Genomic DNA, 20,640 nt, shown 5'->3' with positions numbered 1-20,640 from the left:
CCCCCCCCACACACACACCCTCTCCCACCTCCCCCCACCCCCCCCCACACACACACCCTCTCCCACCTCCCCCACCCCCCCCCACACACACACCCTCTCCCACCTCCCCCCCACCCCCCCCACACACACACCCTCTCCCACCTCCCCCCACACACACACCCTCTTCCACCTCCCCCCACCGCCCCCCCGGGCAGCGAGTTATTTCATCTACACCACATACCACCCACCGCCCGCCCACCCCATCGCATCCAGCCTCCCCCCATCCCAGCCGGGAGACACTCCACCGCAGCCTGGCCCGGAGCGAGTCTCTCCTCCCCCAGCCCCCAGTGCGATTCCCTCCCTCCCTCCCCGACAGGACCTGGCCCAGAGCAGGACTCTCCTCCCCCCCACCAGGCCCGAAGCGGGTCTCTCCTCCCCCCACCCGGCACAGGGCAGATTCTCTCTCTCTCTCTCTCTCTCTCCGTCCCCTGTCCCTCCGACACTGGAATTCACTCGCTGCCGCTAATGTTGCTGCTCCTCCAATCACAGACCGCTTCTCTCCCACGCCTGCTGCTGATAGGCTCGCCCGTGGGCCTACCAGCTGCAAACGTGGGAGAGGAACAGCCTGTGATTGGAGGAGCAGTTTCTTTAAGAATCTCCGACTGCACCTACCGGCATTTTGGAAACTACATCCAGGGGCCACATTGGAGGCGCTACACAGGCCACATCCAGCCCACCGGCCAGATGTTGGACAAGCCTGCGATGGACCAGGCCCTGTCGGGGAGGGAGGGGAGCAGTAACACTAATAGACATTAAGCAGTAACATTAATAACAAGACACATGGCAGCAACACTGCCCCACTATAGTCCCTTAGACCATTCGCTGTCTGACACGATATTCTCAGAAACTCCCTCTGTTTGCACAGTTTATTTCTCCGGAAGGATGTGCTGGCCCTGGAGAGGGTCTAAACGAGGTTCACGAGAACGATCCCAGGAATGAAAGGCTTAACATATGAGGAACATTTTGAGGACTCTGGGTCTATACTCGATAGAGTTTAGAAGGATGAGGGGGGGATCTGATTGAAACTTACAGAATACTGAAAGGCCTGGATAGAGTGGACGTGGGGAAGATGTTTCCATTAGTAGGAGAGACTAGGACCCGAGGGCACAGCCTCAGAGTAAAGGGAAGACCTTTTAGAACAGAGATGAGGAGAAACTTCTTTAGGCAGAGAGTGGTGAATCTATGGAATCCATTGCCACAGAAGGCTGTGGAGGCCAGGTCATTGAGTGTATTTAAGACCGAGATAGATAGGTTCTTGATTGGTAAGGGGATCAAAGGTTACGGGGAGAAGGCGGGAGAATGGGGTTGAGAAACTTAACAGCCATGATTGAATGGCGAAGCAGACTCGATGGGCCGAATGGCCTCATTTCTGCTCCTATGTCTTATGGTCTTATTTGCAAAACTCCCAGAGATAGTGAAATAGGCCAGGGCGGTTTTAATAAATGCCATCGCCTGAATGAATTTTCAACGCAGACTGGAGAAGCTTTGCCGATTGCCAGGGGTTCCGGGTAAGAACAGTTGTAGCTTTTCATTAACCAACATCGGGAGTTGTGAGTTCCTGTGTCTGGATTCCTGACCGGAAATGAGCCATTGATAAGATGAGAAATGACAGCCTGTGTGAAAGCAAATGGGTTCAGGCATTTCGAGTGACTGTATCAGCTACAGAACAAGCTGCTACTTTGGGCATAGATTTCAGGGGCTTAATTTAAAATAATACAGAAAGTCCAGCACAAAAACCGGACCATTCAGCCGGCATGTATGCTCCATACAAACTTCCTCATAACCCACTCTATCTAACCCCTATCAGCGTATCCTTACATTCCTTTCCCCTTGTACCTATCTAGCTTCCCTTTAAATGCATTTGCCTCAATCACTCTAGCGAGTTCCTTCCTCCTTTAAGACACTCCTTAAAAGCTGCCCCTTTCGCCAAGCTTAGACCATAAGACCATAAGACATAGGAGCAGAAATTAGGCCATTCGGCCCATCGAGTCTGCTCCGCCATTCAACCATGGCTGATAAGTTTCTCAACCCCATTCTCCCGCCTTCTCCCCGTAACCTTTGATCCCCTTCTCATCGCCTCTCCCAATATCTCCATATGGAGCTCGCTGGCACGTTTTGTTGGAGAATCGCTCCCATTAAAAAGTTCTGGCCGTTTTACTATGCAAAACGCACTTGCTCCTGAGGCGAGGTTTTGGGAAGCCAGAGATATCGACCTTTACAGTCTTGCAGCTTCCCTGCCTGTTCCTCGCCAACCAGGGAGGAGCTTTTGAGGGTCATTTCTGGGCATCGGTGAGGAAGAGAATGAGGTCGATGGGCTTGGGAAGCCCTCCTGCCACCTCATTGGCATTCTGGGGCATGTAAAGGGGCAAGAAGCATTGCATGGTGGGTATTTGTCCCCTTCTCCTGTGTTTTGCAATCTTTAAACACCGACCCACGAGAAAACGGTCCCTCGGATATTCACGTCCCGCGTGTGAAAGCCAAAATCCAGACTGTTATTCAACATCGTCAGTAATTAAGTCTGACTAATTTGATTAGTTCTTGTCTTTAGTTGTAATTTTGAAATATGTCGAGCCCCAGAAGTGCGAAGGGGCATTGACGCTCCAATCTACCAAACCGGAGAGCAGTGAGATGTAAAAGTCTGCCCGAAAGGAAGAACGTGCATTTATGTAGCGCCCTTCACAGCCTCTGGATGTTCAAAAGCGCTTCACGGGGCAATGAACTACTTTTAAAGTGTAGTCACTGTTGTAATGTGGGAAATACGGCAGCCAATTTACTCGCAGCAAACTCACACAAACAGTAATAGGATGACAGCCCAGATAATCTGTTTTTGTGTTGCTGAGGGGTAAATCTTGGCCAGGGTACCAGGGAGGTTGCCCCCACCCTTCCCAGTGATGCCCACGGGATCGCACCCGAGAGAGCTTTACGTTTCACCTGAAAGACAGCGCCCCTGACAGTGCAGCACTCCCTCAGTGCTGCACCAGGAGTGTTGGTCTGGATTGAGCGCTCGAGATTCTGGAGAGGGGCCCCAATCGTCTGACCCTGAGGTCAGAAAACATCCCCCATGAACCAAGGCTGACAGCTAAAAATAAAATCCCCCATTTCCCAATGATGACCATCAGCCAGAGCCCCCTGATGGAAGGAAAACTTAAGAGTTGTCGCTCTTCCGATTTTGTGCATCTCACGGGAGCTGATGCAGGAAGAGACTTACCAGGAGCCTTGAGTAGGCCTCAACCCAACACCTGACAAACGAGGACAACCAACAACAACTTGCATTTATATAGCGCCTTCGTCATAGTAAAACATCCCAAGGAGCAGATTCCAAACAAAATTTGACACCGAGCCACAGGAAGAGATATCGGGACAGGCGACCAAAACCTTGGCCAAAGAGGTAGGTTTTAAGCAGAGCCTTAAAGGTGAAGAGAGGCGGAGAGGTTTAAGAAGGGAATTCCAGAGCTCAGGGCAGCTGGAGGCGTTAACCAGGAAGGGGGAAGGAAACAAGGAAGGAAAGTTTATCGACAGTATTCCCTCAAAATTCAACAGATTTGGAAAGAACTTGAGCAATGCAATTGTGCAAAATATAGGAACGTCCTTGCTCTGCTTTTTCCCTGGCAGCCTTGTTATTGCAATGCCTCCCTTTCACCAGCAGGTGCTAGTGTTGCTCCATCGTAGGCTGTTGGTGTAAAGACCTAAACGATTGAAGATATGGCTGGAAGCATAAAATCCCAATCATTCTGGGAGTCAGTGCCAATCGTAATGGTGATCCTGGATCTGTTTTAAAGTGCGATAACCTTTGTTCTGCAATTTAATAACCACGGCCAAAAAAATAGCCTTCACCTTTGCTGCTTGTGGTGCACTCTGGACATCTCACGGAAGGACAAAACACGCCTGTGACCAGTCCTCTCAAAGCCAAAGGTCCCAAGTATATCGGCGCTCATCAGGCAGAGGCGGCTTCACTGGCTCGGGCAGGTTCGCAGGGTGGAAGAGGATCACATACCTAGGGATTTTCGGTTCGGTGAGGTAGCCAGAGTCAGATGACCTTTGGGATGCCCCAGGTTCCACTTTCAGGACATTTGCCAAGTGTGACACGAAGATCCTAAACATCGAATTTCACGCCTGGGAGACACCAGCTGATGACAGGGTGGGAGGGGGAGGGAAATGGCGCCTGTCACACGCAACAACCCACAGCCACACCAGATGCCCACTTCAGGTGGCAGAACCTGCCTCTGGTAGATTGGCCTCTTCAGCTATCAGGGAAACTGCAACAAGTGAAAGCTACCACATTCCCCACAGATTCACTGCGCGTCAATCAGCTTAGGGGAGATGGAAGGAAGCCAAAGCTGATTTAACCGTTGTGATCAACAGGAACGTTACTTGACTTTTCCGAGATGGTTAATTGTGAAAAAAGGCCAGTCAGAGAGTGGTGAGAATGTGGAACTTGCTGCCACAGGGAGTAGTTGGGGTGAATGTCATTGTATTTAAGGGGAAGCTGATTAAACACATGAAGGTGGGGCGGGGGGGGAGGAATGGAAAGATATGCTGATGGGGTGAAATGAAGGCTTGTGTGGAGCAAAAGGCCAGCATGGAGCAACTGGGCCAAATGGCCTGTTTCTATGTTGTTAAATTCTCTGTAATAGGATGTGCAGAACACTCTCCTCTTTCCTGCCTAGGTGTTAAACACAACCTTGTGGAGAACAAATTCTGGCAACTGGGGTTACATCCTTGTTCAATTAACCGGAAGGGAAGACAAGTGGATTCCTCCACGCACAATCGCACACCCACCTGGTTCTCCAACGTTAGCCACAACCTGGCTATCTAACAAACTCAGGAAAATCTCCCCCTACTGTGGCAGTTGCTGTATGCCTGGATTTTCCAGAAGATGTCAGATAAAGTGCCACATAAGAGACTTTTTGTGAAAAATAAGGCGCAGTGTATTTAGGGGATTGTAGATGCAGAGTTAGAGAGATGGTTAGGGGATAGAAAGCAGAGCCGGGACACTTTACAGAGGCAAACCTTTCATGGGTTTAATTTAGTTGTGTTAATGCAATTCTATGAAACTCCATCGTGTGCTACAGTATCTTGGAATAAACTCATTAATGACGGTATTAAAATACAAATGTTACGCAAATATTTTAGCAAACTGCCCACTGAGACTAAACTTACTTGTGTGAGTACTTCAAACCACTGCCCATTCACACATAAGCATAAAGAACATAGGAACAGGGAGAGGCCATTCAGCCCCTCGAGACTGTTTCCCCATTCAATGCAAACATGGCAGATCTGCACCTCAACTCCCTCTGCCTGCCTTGGTTCCCTATCCTTTAATACCCTTATCCAGCAAATATCTGTCAACCTGTTTTAAATTTTCAGTTGACCACACCCCCCATACCCCTACCCCCACAGCCTCAGCAGCTTTTTGGGGGAGAAAGTTCCAGATTTTCGCTATCCTTTTGGGTGAAGAGGTGCTTCTTGACATCACCCCTGAACAGCCTGGCTCCAATTTTAAGGTTCTGCTCCCTTGGTCTGGGACTCCCTGGGAGGGGCAACCGTTTATTTCTATCTACCTCATCAAATTCACTTGATCGTCTTAAACGCTTCAATTACATCACCCGTTCATCTTCCGTACTCAAGGGATTATGTCAAGTATCCCAACTCCGCTTTCTACCCCCTACCATCTCTCTAACCCTGCACCTACAACCCCCTAACTATATTGCCTTATTTTTCACAAGAAGTCTTTCATGTGGCACTTTACCTGATGCCTTCTGGAAAACCCATGCATACAACATCCGAAACAAGGGGGGAGATTCTCCTGATTTGAGCCTAGTCTACACAACGTGTCCAAATAATTTGACCCTTTCAATCCCAGAATCATTCCAAATTACCTACAAATAGAACTAGACACAGAAGATCTAAGCTTCCCCACACGATAACCAGCCAGTAGAATAAGACACAGGAGGCTGAAAGAAAATATATAATGATGCAACACCGAACGAGGCTATTTGGCCCATCGTGCCTGTGCCAGCTCTTTGAAAGAGCCATCCAATTAGTCCCACTCCCCTCGTTCTTCCCCATAGCCCTGCAATTATTTCCTTTCAGGTAACTTACCCAATTCCCTTCGGAACATTATGATTAAATGTGTCTCCCACACCCTCTTGGGCACACATTCCAGATCATAATAACCCACTCTGTTAAAAAAACACTTCCCTCTGGGTTCTTTGTTCAATAACCTTGAAATGGCAGACAAGGGAGCTCTTAAAGGGGGTGAGGTGCAAGGGGGGAGAAATTCTAGAGATGGGATACTTCAAGCACAAGTAATCCTACTTGATTCTTTTTCCGTTTTATCCACTCAGCACTCAGCCATTTTCCCCTCAGCAACTTTTATCTGTGAACAGTCCTGATCTCTAGGACCGTCGGTCAACAAAAGGGTTACGTTTCTCAACCTTGAACAACGGGGACAGCACCTCCCCTGTAATGTAAGGCTGGTAATGGGCTGAAAAGCATATGGCTTCATTTCGACAACTTTAAGTGCCTGCGTGTTAATCTGCTGCAGTTATTGTTGCTGATTAATTACTCGGTTGGTATAAGGACAAGTAAAATGATACGTCTGTTAAAATCCGGATCAGGGCCTTGTGCATCAGACATCTCCAATCTTTTTCAGTTTCATCTCTTGACAATATTCATGCCCGTTGAATGTACAAATTTGTTGGTGTGCATGTGCGCATACTTATAACTTGAAAACCCTTTCTCTCCGGTCTCTTTCAGGCGCTGATCGCTTAATTCTATCACCAAAGAAAGAACTTGCATTTATATGGAGCCTTTCATGACCTTAAGACATCGCAAAGTGCCTTAAGAAGGAGGACTTTTTCAATCTGTAATCACTGTCGTAATGTCGGGAAACATGGTAGCCAATTTTCACACAGCAAGATCCCACCAACAGCGGTGAAATAGCGACTGACATTGCTGCACACCCTCTGTACTGCACTAAAGTATCAGCCTGAATTACGCAGTCAAGTATCTGCAGTGGGACTTAAACCTAAAACTTCCTGATGCAGAGCTGAGAATGCAATCCACTGAACTGCAGCTGAAAGACTCTATAAATCTTGGATATTGATCACTAGCCTTTCAAAAGTTAGGTTATTGGGAGCAGAATTGAATCCTCCTACTACCACTATCACATCAATCCAACAGCCCAGTCAGGGATTAACCTGGGTAATTCTCCCTGACCCTGCTGTTTCATTACAGCACTTTCGAATGAATCAAATAAATCTCATTTTACTTGAGATTCCCAACATTTGGAAGTTTTTCTTGGTTTTCAGTTCTCCTCTGCAACCCCTCCAATTGCACTGGATGGGGTGCAGAGGAGATTCACCAGGATGTTGTTTGGGGTGAAACATTTAAGTTATGAAGAGAGGTTGGATAGACTTGGGTTGTTTTCATTGGAGCAGAGAAGACTGAGGGGTGACCTGATCGAGGTGTACAAGATTATGAGGGGCATGGACAGGGTGGATAGGGAGCAGCTGTTCCCCTTAGTTGAAGGATCAGTCACGAGGGGGCATAAGTTCAAGGTGAGGGGCAGGAGGTTTAGGGGGGGATGTGAGGAAAAACTTTTTTACCCAGAGGGTGGTGAGGGTCTGGAATGCACTGCCTGGGAGGGTGGTGGAGGCGGGCTGCCTCGCATTCTTTAAAAAGTACCCGGATGAGCACTTGGCACGTCATAACATTCAAGGCTATGGGCCAAGTGCTGGTAAGTGGGATTAGGTAGGTAGGTCAGGTGTTTCTCACATGTCGGTGCAGACTCGATGGGCCGAAGGGCCTCTTCTGCACTCTGTGATTCTGTGAATTAGTGTGGGTTTCATTTTCTTCCTGTACTAAATATTTCATCAAATAACCTTAATAATAATTGATAATTAGCCTGTTTCTATGCTATAGGCTCTACGCAACTCTGGAGGAACAGAGATCATCATTCACCAAACTCATTATAACAGCTCACAGACCTTATATGGGTTTCTAAACAGCAGCTTATGGTTACCAGAGATCCTTTTCAGCATAGTATTACAAGGAATCTGTGGCATGTGTGAGCAGGACAAGCAACAGTGTTGCTCTTTACCCAAACTCCAACAATAATTAACTTGTGAAGGAATGAGACACCACACTTCTAAAAACAATTTTTAACATCAGAGAGGTTGTTTATCAGCAATTAAGCCATTAAGAATTGGACTTGTATACACCAGCCCTAAATTTACTGATATGTTTATTGGGTATCGAGTGAGTAAGGATCACATCTTCACACCTTTTGCGTGTTTTAGTGCATGTCTCTTGCTGAGGTACTGGAGCAGTGAAGCTTGTGGAGGAGCAGGGAAAATCAGAGCCCAACTTCCATTTCCATGTTTGGCTGTGCAGGTGGGGACAGTGGACTTTTCCACCTGATTTACTCTTTAATAATGATTAGTGCTGATGCCCTCGCCATTATCCCTGATGTGAAATCTGGGCCTATGAGATCAAATCTTGCCGTGGCCTCTATCTCTGTACTCTGTTCCAGCCCTACAGTCCTCTGAGATCTCTGCAATTCTCCAACACTGGCTTCTTGTGTATAAACCACTTCCTTCACTCCACCATTGGTAACCGTGCCTTAAGCTGTCAAATCCTTAAACTCCGGAATTCCCTCACTAAAACTCTCCATCTCTCTAACTCTCTCTCCCCCTTTAAGACTCTCCTTAAAACCTACCACCTTGACCGAGCTTTCCTCCATTTGCCTTGCTACCTCCTTAGATGACTCAGGGTCAATTCACCTTCGATTCTGCTCCCTTGGACACTTTTACTACCTTAAAGCCACCATATCGATGGAAGTCTCTTTTGTTGTCGATATAACGAGAGGCTGAGAATTAACACGGGAAACAGAATTGGAAATGGCCCAAAGAAATCAAAAATAAAACAACCAACATCTTCTGAGTCTTTCTTTAAGTTAAACAATCAAAAATAGAACGTGTTAGCAGTGGGTAACTTACAAAAATATAACAAGTGGTTTAAAAATATTCCTCGCACCGTCTCCTGAGTTGAATGAATCCACAGCACCAGTAATCCCAGTGAGCCATTCATTTTGTTTGTATTGTGCCTATTGATTTCTTGAATGTTTTATGGGAAGTAGTATCATCAGCATTACTCAACTTGATCACATTACTGAGCTTGGTGGTGTGAGGGAGCTGGATTAACATTAGCGGAGACACAGTAACCCAGGGCACTTCACAGACTGAGGCCCCTGAGTTGCGCTTGCTAATTTAACTCCATGACCACTGTAGGATCAATCACCACCCAACCTGAGAAAGGTGTTATGGGGGAGGGGAGCACAGAGCTCTCAGGCTGAAGTGGGGCAACTGATGTGAAGATGGTTTTTTAATCAGTCACGCAGTTGTTGTACCGTCGCCACATAGAGCATGTGGCCCATAGTCAGTTTGTTTATTTACAATTAAACTTCAAAATCAAGCTTTTCATGCAGCGGGTGGTCAAGATCTAGCACGAGCTGCCTGAGAGTGTGGTGGAGGCAGGTTCAATTGAGGCACCCAAGCAGGGAGTGGATTAGCGTCCGAAAAATGACCGTGCAGAGTTACAGGGAGGAGGCCGGGGCACGGCACTGGGTCCTTGCTCCTTCGGAGAGCACGATGGGCCAAATGGCCTCCTTCTGTGCTGTTAACAATTCTGCCATTCTGTGAAATGGGCCAACTATAACACACAAGGAGACCTTGAGGAGCAGGGGTAGCTGGAGTGAGATCAAGCTGCCCAGCACCCCTCTCACGTACACACTGTTGGAGGCCAACTATGGCGTCAGCAATGGAGTTGAGCCCGCGCAGCAGTGCAGGAACGATGTTCTGGACCAAAGTCTCCATGGCGGCCGCCATCCTACCAGTGTTGATCCAGGTGCGTTGGCATGATGGCTGTATCAAGTCAGACTGAAGGCGGACAGACTCCTCCATCTGGACTTGGGAATATCACAGTTGCTGGAGCTGCAAAGGCAAACTCAGGAACATCAGGGAGGGATGTCCACTGCACTCCTCATTTCATCTGAGGAGTGCAGTGAACATCCCTTCCTGATGTTCCCGAGTTTGCCTTTGCAGCTCCAGCAACTGAGACATGTCCGAGTCCAGAGGCTCATCATCTGACTCGGACTCAGCAACATTCTGGCCTCCAGCAGCTCCTCCGAGTGCCGGGGACCTGGGAAGTCCCTGCCTCCGCCTGCTGTGTATCAGACAGTGCGATGTGCTCGCCAGATTGTGATCCCGAGGCTACTGTTAAGCTAGGACCCACCGAGGTGTGTGTCTCTGCGCTGGTGGAGGGTGTGGGTGAGCACTGTGACGGGTCTTCAATGAAGGTGCCTTCAGATTCCTCTTCAGAGGTTTATTCAGGTCTTGTTTGGAGGCTCTGGGTCATGGACTCTGTCGGCTGTCTCCCAGATGTGCCTGAGAAAGAGATAATTAGTACATGGCAGGGGACTGCGGAACAGGGGAACTGACTCCCAGCCTGGTTATCTGATGGATGTTGCACTGCTGGACCCTCACTTGGTAGAGCAGCGCCGACCTCACCATCAGCACAGGAATGTTCCAGATCGTCGCCGGCCAGCTGGATGGCTCTGTTTTCAAAGTCCTTGAGGACCTTTCAGGCATTCCTCCGCCAGTCTGTGACCTCTCCCTTTTGTTGTGTGCCAGCTTGTCCAGATGGAGAGAGTGTAAGCAGGAAGTGGTGAGAAGAGTGACTTACCCTGGTGGAGTGGAAGAGATTGTTCATCCTCTTGCGGCGCTGGGTGGCTGCTTTCTATTGCAGAGCGTTGGCGCTGACCACCTCTGCCACAGCCTCCCAAGCCAGGCTGGTGATGCCGCTGGCCCTCCTGCGGCCAGAACGGGGATAGCGGGCACTACGGTGGGGCCTCCGCGGTGTCCAGACAACACTCACGGGACACGTCACTAAACCAGGGGGCTGTAGTCTCCTTGCCTTTCAGGGCCCTGTCTCCTGTGCAGCAGCCCCGGGTTGGAAGCGCTGAGAGGTGTGCGCACGGCTACATTTTAAATATGGCGCCCGGCGTGAGGAAGTAGCGAGGTGACAGTGTGGCGGGTGAATGGGAACCCGCTCGCTATTGGAAATGGTGTGTTTCCTGGGAATGCATGATCGATGAGGCGGGTTCGAGATTAATTGGCGTGAAAAGCCGCCATTGCGTCCGGCAAGCTAAACTTCCTTTATCACACCCGCTACCGCACCTGGTGCAAATCCGGGACAATTCTGCCCTTAGTGAAGGGTAAGATTTGGACAGAGTTTGGCATGACTTAGGTTCACAAAGTAACCGAGCCTCGAGTTGTCAAACGTATGGAGCAGGTTCCAGTGGCAGGTTGGCTGAGGGAGAGACGGAGGTGCACGGTGTTAGAGAGGTAGAAGTAGGTGATCTTCGTGCTGGAGTCAATATGGGCGGGAGACTTGGCTTGGTGGTTAACACATGGGAGAGAGATGTTAAAAATGGCCTTTCTCACCTGGCCTTATCTTGGTAAGGTGTGTTTTACAGCTGGCTTTCTTTCCTTTCCTGTTTTGTTTCATTTCTACTTGAAAACATTTGCAATAGATTGACGGGCTAAAGTGTTCCATTAATATTTAACTCCTAGGGCCCAGTATTTAGTGTTAGGAGTATGACTTGTCCAGCTACTGGAAGCAGTATGCTCCATATGCACAGTTGTGTAATGCTGTTTGGGAACATTCCCCGAGGATTAGCTTGTCACTAAAGCTCAAGGATAGATGTGAACTCGTTCAAAAGCTATCAGGCCCTGACAAGTCATTTCATGGAGTAGTTCATAGCAATTCAGAACAAGTCCCCAGAAAAACACAATCTATAGCATTTTAAAACTGAGACATACTCAACTGCAATCGGAATGACTTTATTCTGTATTTGTTCTGATAAGAGTGCAGCCAATGGTATCATTAACTCAGGAAGTCAAATGCTTGAATGTTTATTAAGGGTTAAACGAGTCATCGTATTCACAGCCAATGCCGAGGTGACATAAGATGTGGCCGCAGAAGATCAGGTCTGTTTCGAATGATGTGTTGCATCTAGACTTGCCAACTCTGGTTGGACGTATTCCCAAAGGTTTCACCGCCTGACCTCTTGACTCCACTTTCTGTTTTTTATTCGAAGGACCCATACGGCCGGCTCCTGTAATTAAAACAGAAAATGCTGGAAAAACTCAGCAGGTCTGGCAGCATCTGTGGAGAGAGAGACAGAGATAATGTTTTGAATGAGTATGACTCTTCTTGAGAGCTAAAGAGAAGTAGGAAAGAGACAAACGGAAATCCTGTCGGAGAGAAGAGCAGTACTTCTTCAAGGTAGGCATTCCTGGAAGAGGAGTGGCAGTGAACTAAACACTAAGATAAAGGCAAAATACTGCAGATGCTGGAAATCTGAAATAAAAACAGAAAATGCCATAAAAACGCCACAGATACCCTGCTAAGTTTTTCCAGCATTTCCTGTTTTTATTTCAGATTTCCAGCAGCCGCAGTATTTTGCTATTATTTGGCTGTCCCCTGGACCTGTTTCTTATGTTCCTTTCTTCGGTTCGTGTCAGGTTAAACAACTTGAACCACTGTGTCCTTCCATTAATGCCACATTATATTTCTCAGTTCCTGATGGATCAGAGGGCAATGGCTTTTCAGGATAGCAGCACACATTGATGTTGTGGTAGAGGGACATAAAATAAAATAGTCCAATCTCTAGCAAGGTTCAAGGGGTAATTTTACAAATGGAGGGACTTACTCTGATAATTTAAGTTCACAGTTATCCTTGTTCGTAAATTTCTGCTCTTAAAACCACCGAAGGGTGGTGCCAGACCCCCTCGGACGGTTATTGTGTTTGTATTTTCACACTCCTTCCAAGGATGGTGTGAAGGAATGAAAGGGTTCACAGCACCAACTCATGGGAAGTCTTTGTCTTGTGACCAGCCAAAGTGGAGAAAGCTGATCTGGGAAGGCAGCGAACGCATCGAGAGACTTGGGTACGTGCAGGGGCAAAGCCAAGGAGCTGGAGGGAGCACACTAATCTCCAAACAACCCATCCTCCCAACCTTTCAAGCACCACCTGCCCCACATGTGGCAGAGTCTGCAGGTCACGCGTTGGACATGATCAGCCATCTCAGAACTCATCAAATCGGAGTGGAAGCAAGTTATCTTCAATCCACAGGGGCTGCCGAAGAGAAAGGAGAACGGTCTTGACAGGCCACAACACAAAAGCTCCTCCCTTAAGCCATGACCTAGTTTAACCCCGGCCAATAGTGGGGGACTAGTCCAATATTGTGGGAGGGGGTTATCTGGGCTTCCACAACCCATACAACAGGCTGGGTGCGGGGACAGGAGTATCCTTGCTGGCTGTCAACCCAAAATTCAGAGTCAGTGTTCTCATCTCCGCTAGATTGGACTGTCAGGAGCAGAGTTCAACCCCTGAGCTCTGAGGTGGGAACATTACCAAAGAACCAAACACTCGTTCTTATGCTTCTTCTGGTAACAAGAAAAGATTGGAACCAGGAACGGTAGGGAGCTGGAGACCTGCTCTGTGTTAGTGTTTGACACCTGTTCTATATTACAGTTGATTGTAGTCAGACTTGGGTACTTAATGGGGCTTAGTCTGTGCAAAAGACAAACTCTTAAAACTCCAGTCTTTACAAGCCCTGAGCAGAGTATTATAAATCAGCATAAGCAGTCTAGGCTTTCTAATTATACCCTGAGACTAATGGTGTGCAAATGCTTCCAACGATCCTATCAAATTCACATTGTACATTATTTTTATGGGGGCATTAACTCATTAACGGTGATCGGATCACTACCTCCAACAGTGGACTAAAGAGTTCCATGTAAGCTCATCAAACATTTGCCAGCGCTCCTGCAGTGTCACTTTTTAATTTATTTGTGAGGTGTGGGTGTTGCTGCTAAGGCCAGCATTTATTGCTAGTGTGCCCTGAGAATGTGGTGCTGGTCAGTGTGCGCCACAGTTTCAGTGATGCAGCATAGAATTGTTCTACGTTAGAGTTTGACACCTGTTCTACATTATGGCTAAGCCTGGACACTTAATGAGGTTGAGTCCTTTGGAAGACAAGAACTCTCAAAACAGAAACAGAAAATTATGGAAATGCTCAGCAGGTCTGGCAGCATCTGTGGAGAGAGGGGAACGGAAGATGCTGTCCTTTGGGTGCAATGTTAAACCGAGGCTCCGTCTGCCCTTTCAGGTGGACATAAAAGAGTCCAAGACACAATTTGGAAGAAGCTCAGGGGAGTTTTCCCTGGCATCTTGGCCAACGTTTATCCCTCAACCAAAGATTATCTGGACATGATCGTGTAAGGGAGCTTGCACGCCGACCAGCTTGCAAGTTGGCTGCCACATTTCCTACACTCCAACAGTGAACACATTTCACTGGGTGTGAGGCAGGGAGATACCCTGAGGTCACAAAAACCCACAATATAAATGCAAGTCTTATTTCTTTCTTTATCTGCCTGGGTAATCATCTCTGTTTTTTCCATTCCAGGCAATAATCAATAATTAATCAGTCTGTGTGCAGAGGCTCTGCCTGACATTAGTCCTGAGTTCGTCTCTTGTACCCAAATCCCGTGCGGGTGTTTCTGAACTTTCTCTGTCACTCAATCGTCTAACACCAGAATGCTGCACAACTTTAACACAATGGCGTCAGGTCCAGACCCAGCCGAACTTCTGAAGTGAGGTTATTTATTGTTAAAGCCAGCACTGATCTCTGGGACACTGTAACTTCACTAACTGGAACCTGCTGTCTCCACCCTCGTAACAAATCCCAAATACAAGCTCCACCAGCTTTCTCCGCTGCCTCCAGCCTGTCAGACTTTATTGAAGGTCTCGTGAAAGTCCTTCTGGACTATAAGGGGAGATTTAATTGAAATGTTCAAAATTCTGGACAGTTTTGACGGGGTTGAATTTAGTGTAGGGAACTCCACCAACTCCCCACGTTCCCCTGCAAGATGCCCAGCATCGCAGTCGGGACTTACAGCCCCTGTTTTTCATATCATTGGTGGGTCAAGTTGTTACCTAACTCCTTCTTTAACAGTGCTTTGGGAGCATCTTCACCACATCGACTGCAGGTCGAGAGGGAGACCCACCACTTTTGAAGGGACAGCTGGTGATGGAGAATAAATGTCAACCTTGTCACGGACACCCACATTTTCACATGGAGGAATTTTTAAAATTCTTTCTTTGGTTGAAGTGTTTGAGCTTCGTGCTCCTAACATATTGATTTTTAACCTGATTTGTGAGGGTTCATCCTTGAACGAGCAGATTTCCATGTCCATAAGACATAGGAGCAGAAATTAGGCCATTCGGCCCATCGAGTCTGCTCCGCCATTCAATCATGGCTGATAAGTTTCTCAACCCCATTCTCCCGCCTTCTCCCCATCACCTTTGATCCCCTTACCAATCAAGAATCTATCTATCTCGGTCTTAAATACATTCAATGACCTGGCCTCCACAGCCTTCTGTGGCAATGAATTCCATAGATTCACCACTCTCTGGCTAAAGAAGTTTCTCCTCATCTCTGTTCTAAAAGGTCTTCCCTTTACTCTGAGGCTGTGCCCTCGGGTCCTAGTCTCTCCTACTAATGGAAACAACTTCCCCACGTCCACTCTATCCAGGCCTTTCAGTATTCTGTAAGTTTCAATCCGATCCCCCCTCATCCTTCTAAACTCCATCGAGTATAGACCCAGAGTCCTCAAACGTTCCTCATATGTTAAGCCTTTCATTCCTGGGATCATTCTCGTGAACATCCTCTGGACCCTCTCCAGGGCCAGCACATCCTTCCTGAGATACGGGGCCCAAAATTGCTCACAATATTCTAAATGTGGTCTGACCAGAGCCTTATAAAGCCTCAGCAGCACATCCCTGCTTTTATATTCTAGTCCTCTCGAAATAAATAAATGTCCTTGTAGTAATTATTTATTTTCTTTCGCCATTGACAGCTTCTCGAGGGGGTGGTTCTGTGCTGTTGAGTTGGGTGTTGGTGGCAGGCAATCCCGTCAATGCTTGATAGGTGTACACCAAACCTCTGACAACATCCTATCTCCCAGTCGGGTGCAGGGAAACATTACAACTCCAGTGGATTACATGTCTTGCATCGGACAGTTGTGTGTCTTTGTGCAGTACAGTTATTTGGGTTCAAACTACTAGTCAGGTTAACCTAAATTAATTTCTTAAGGCACAACCCCACAGTATTTTCTAGGTGCCTGCAGACACTGTGAACACAGGATGATGTAGATCAAAGTTTTAGCAGACTGCAAAGAATTCTGATGCAATGAATAAAAGCCTTTACCTAATCCTGTTGCTCATCCCATTGGAAAAGGAAATGTTGTCTCTCCTGCTAACAATGTGCTTGATGGAGAGTTGGAGAAAAGCGATAAGGAAGAAGAAAGCAATTTGCCTCCCAGGGCAACGACTCATGTTGGTAAAGATAACCGGAATGTCCGAGGGACAAGTGATGAAGCTATAACATGAAGCCTGAACTGAAGCTTAATAAATTTATATTGCGAGGAAAGCCTATTACTATCTAAAGTCCTACATTACCTATTGCACACTCAAATGTAACAAATTGAAGGATCTACTGTATATGTCGTACTTATGGTTTTGTTAAATGTTGGACTGTACCTTTAAGAATAGTCCTGTGATGTAAGATCACATGATCTGTGTAAACCAATGTGTTAACAGCACGGGCTACCTCCACACGGTCAATGTAGAGATAGAGATGGAGTTAAGTACACGTGTAGTTGCTGCTGGTTGTATTGTAAATAAACCTAATGTTTCTACTTAGAAAGTTGTCTGCAGATCAACTCTATTACAAATAGGCGACTTGGCCACACTACAGCAGTGTACATTCCAGAAAGATACAGCTAGAATTGAACTGTAGAGATGGATTGATCCTAGAATATAGAATCCTACAGCACAGAAGGAGGCCATTCAGCCCACTGTATCTGTGCTGGCTCTTTGAAAGAGCAATTAAATCGCTCTCACTCCCCTGCTCTTTTCTCATTGCCCTATAATGTTCTCCTTTTCAAGTATTTATCCAATCTCTTTTGAAAATTACTATGCCATCTGCCTCCACATTAGCATCCCATTTTAACAGTGATCTTAGTGCCACTTCTAACACCATGTTTCGAAGCAGCCAATCTTAGGTTCATTCTAGGGTTCGTGACCTGGAGCACAGTGACCTTTGCACCTTATCCAAGTCACCACTGCCACTGAGTTTACTCGCTCAGCCTCATGGATCGTGCCTATCCCACTGGCCCCGGACTGGAGCTGCCAGCAGGAGATCACCATCAGGAACCGGCGGGAACAGCTAGCTATTTGTTAGCTGCGGGTCAGTGGGCAGCGCTCAACTCAGAGTTTGTGAGTCTTGGCTTCAAGTCCGACTCCAGGGATTTGAGCCTGTCATCCAGGCTGATGCTCCAGTGCAGTACTGAAGGACTGCTGCACTCTCAGAGGTGCCATCTTTAGGATGAGATGTTAAACTGTGGCCCCGTCTGCCCTTTCAGGTGGATATGAAATACTCTGTGACACTCTTGGAAGAGGAGCAGGGGAGTTATATCTGGTGTCTCAGACCAACGGCCTGGATCGTCCGACAAGCAGCAATCTTCGTCGGCCTGCTGCTCCACTCGAACCTTTCCACACCCCGATGCTGCTCCGCATTTCTTGCCGGGTCTCCTACAGAAATGTGGAGGGCCGCTACATCACCCACACCACAGCATCAGAGAGAAGACAAAACGTGTCCCCCTTTTTACAGCGCTGGGCTACCATACAGTAAGTTTAAATGTCCAGTGTTCATGAATGAGTGAAGGGGTAAGGTGGTAGGGTGGGTAGGTGGATGAGGTAAGTGGGTAGTGAGGCAGTGGGTAAGGTGGCAGGTGGGTCGGGATGTAGTCAGGTCGGGTCAGGAGGGGTAGTCATGTCAGGGGCTAGTGAGGTCGGGTTGGGGGTAGTCGGGTGATGAGGGATAGTCAGGTCAGGGGCTAGTCAGGTCGGATCGGGGAGAAGCCGGGTGGGTAGTCAGGGTGTCAGAGGGGTAGTCGGGGTTTGAGGGGGAAGTCTAGGGGGAGTCAATGTGAGTGATTGGGGTTCAGTTCTACAGTCACTCAGGAGTTAGACAAGGATTTTTCTGTCTAACATTTCCTGGGTAACTATCCAGGTAAGTAGAAGTTCCCACGGAGGTTATCATGTCACAATTTCTGTTGGTTCCCGACATGTATTCTTGGGCCACACGTCTGGCCTGCAACGATCAGAGATCAGAAGATCTGGCCTGGTATTTATCCCTTAACCGATATCACAAAAACAGATTCTCGAATCATTATCCCATTGCTGTTTGTGGGATTTTCAGAACACTTCAAAAACTGCTTCATTGGCTGTACAGGGCCATACGGTGCTTGGGAACATCCTGGGGTTGTCAGAAGTCCCTTGGAAATGAAAGTTTCTTCTTCATCTGCTTTATGGGCAGGGTATCGGTCCTCTGTACCCCGATCATCGAGCCTCAGTGAGATCAGCCAGAGCCCAGGGAGAACTGCACCCTCCTGGCTGTATGAAGAGGTTGGGTAGGGTAGATGAAGAGAAGATGTTTCCACCTGTGAGTGTTACGTTGTTATGTTATTCGTAAAGAGCTAGAAGGTCATTATTATGTGAATATATATATCGTGGGGTGCCATATTCACTGTCACAGTGCAGTCACGTGCCTAGTAACAATTTACCAGTCTATCAGTCCAGCAGCCATGTAGAGAGCAGCATGGAGCTCACTCAGTGAAGCTCCCGCATTTTGAGTCTAAAGTCTAACCAATGGGATGCAAAAGACCTAACAATGGGGGACAACATTGGAGCCATAAATGTAGGGAGGAATTGTCTGTGCCGCTGCCGTCAGGCGTGTTCAGCAGTTTGAGCGGACAATATGGCGAGAAAGCCAAAAATTGGGTTCACGGCATTATGAAACCAGTTTGTGATCGTCCGCTCAGCCTGTCGATGGTGGGGCCACGTTTCCCGCCATCAGACATCGGGAACCTCATTGTAACACATCTGCATATCATTATAAGGAGAGCCCGCCGGAATCACCCCTCCCCCACTCTGGATCATCCGCCCACGTCAGCGGGAAAACACGCCAGTGCAGAACACGTCTCGACACGTGTGACGTGCCAGAAGTCGGGACTTTACCGCCAGGGCCTGGCTCACATCGCGGACACCCGAGGAGCAGAAGATGCTGGAGCCCCCACAGCAACGGGAGCCTGGAGGAAGGCCCCGGGGCATGCTGGGTGGGTTGTCATGGACACGCAGCTCCACTGCGAAGCAGCTCACGGAAGGTGGAAAGTCACCGGTGATGCTCGGAACCGATGATGGTCGAGGGGGGCGGAGATGTATGTCCAGCTGTGTTTGGGAGAGGAAGGTGTACCTGGTGGGGGTGGGAGAGGAAGGTGTCGAATCGACTGGGAGAGGAAGAGATGTCAGGATGGGGTGAGGTGGGGAGGGGGGGGAACGAAGGTGTCGGTGGTGGGGTAAGGTTGGGATGGGGTGACAAACATGTTAAGGGGGGGCTGAGGTTGGGAGGGGAAGGGATCACGAGGGGAGGAGGGGGTAACAGGGGAGCAGACAGCAACTGGGGAGGTTGGTGTGAGGGAAGGAGTTCCAAGGGGGAGCAGGAGTCCGGCGGGGGGTGGACATGGCAAAGAAGGGCTCTGATGAGTTCATGGCTGCCTGCTGGGAAGTGAACTGAGGGTGGGTGTGGTACGAGGGAATGGTGGGAATGACCGAGGGCAGAGTGAGGGTAAGGGTTTGACAGCAGTGGTAGAAGGGATGGTGAGGGTGGGTGGTTGGGGCTCGGAGACAGACATGGACTCTGGGGGTGGGAAGGAGAAAGTTGGGGAGGTGAATGTGGATGGGGGTGGGTATTTTGGGAAGGAAGGGAATGTGCACGTTCACCTGGACATCCCCGAAGGAAAAGGGTTGTGGCTGGTAGGTCATGGAGAGGAGGTGGAAGGTGATGCCAGGGGGAGTCGACAGTGATGGGGGAAAGGAAATGGGTGACTGGGGAGGGGAAAGGATGGGGGAATGAATGAAGAACTGAATCACCACCAGGCTGTCTAAATGGAAAGTGAAATGAGAGTCATGGTGGGCAAGATCTGGTTATGCTTGGGAGTGTGATCAGTGGGTGGGCGGAGATGCAGGTCAGCTCAGATGGACAACTGAAAGCAAACCCCAGCAGACAGCACTGAAAATGCTCAGGACATTGAGGTGAGGGGGATACGGGAAGGATCTGCGTGTGTGGGAGAGTGATTGCACACACACGCACACACACACACACACACACACACACAGACACATATACAGACACAGACACACACACACAGACACACACACACAGGTACACACACACACAGACACACACACAGGTACACACACACACAGACACACACACACACACAGACACACACACACACAGACACACACACACACACAGACACACATAGACACACACACACAGACACATACAGACACACACACAGACACACACACACAGAGACACACACACACAGACACACACACAC

The sequence above is a fragment of the Cetorhinus maximus genome, chromosome 12 (assembly GCF_964194155.1).
Source record: "Cetorhinus maximus chromosome 12, sCetMax3.hap1.1, whole genome shotgun sequence".
Lineage (NCBI taxonomy): Eukaryota > Metazoa > Chordata > Chondrichthyes > Lamniformes > Cetorhinidae > Cetorhinus > Cetorhinus maximus.
This window is presented reverse-complemented; position numbering follows the sequence as displayed.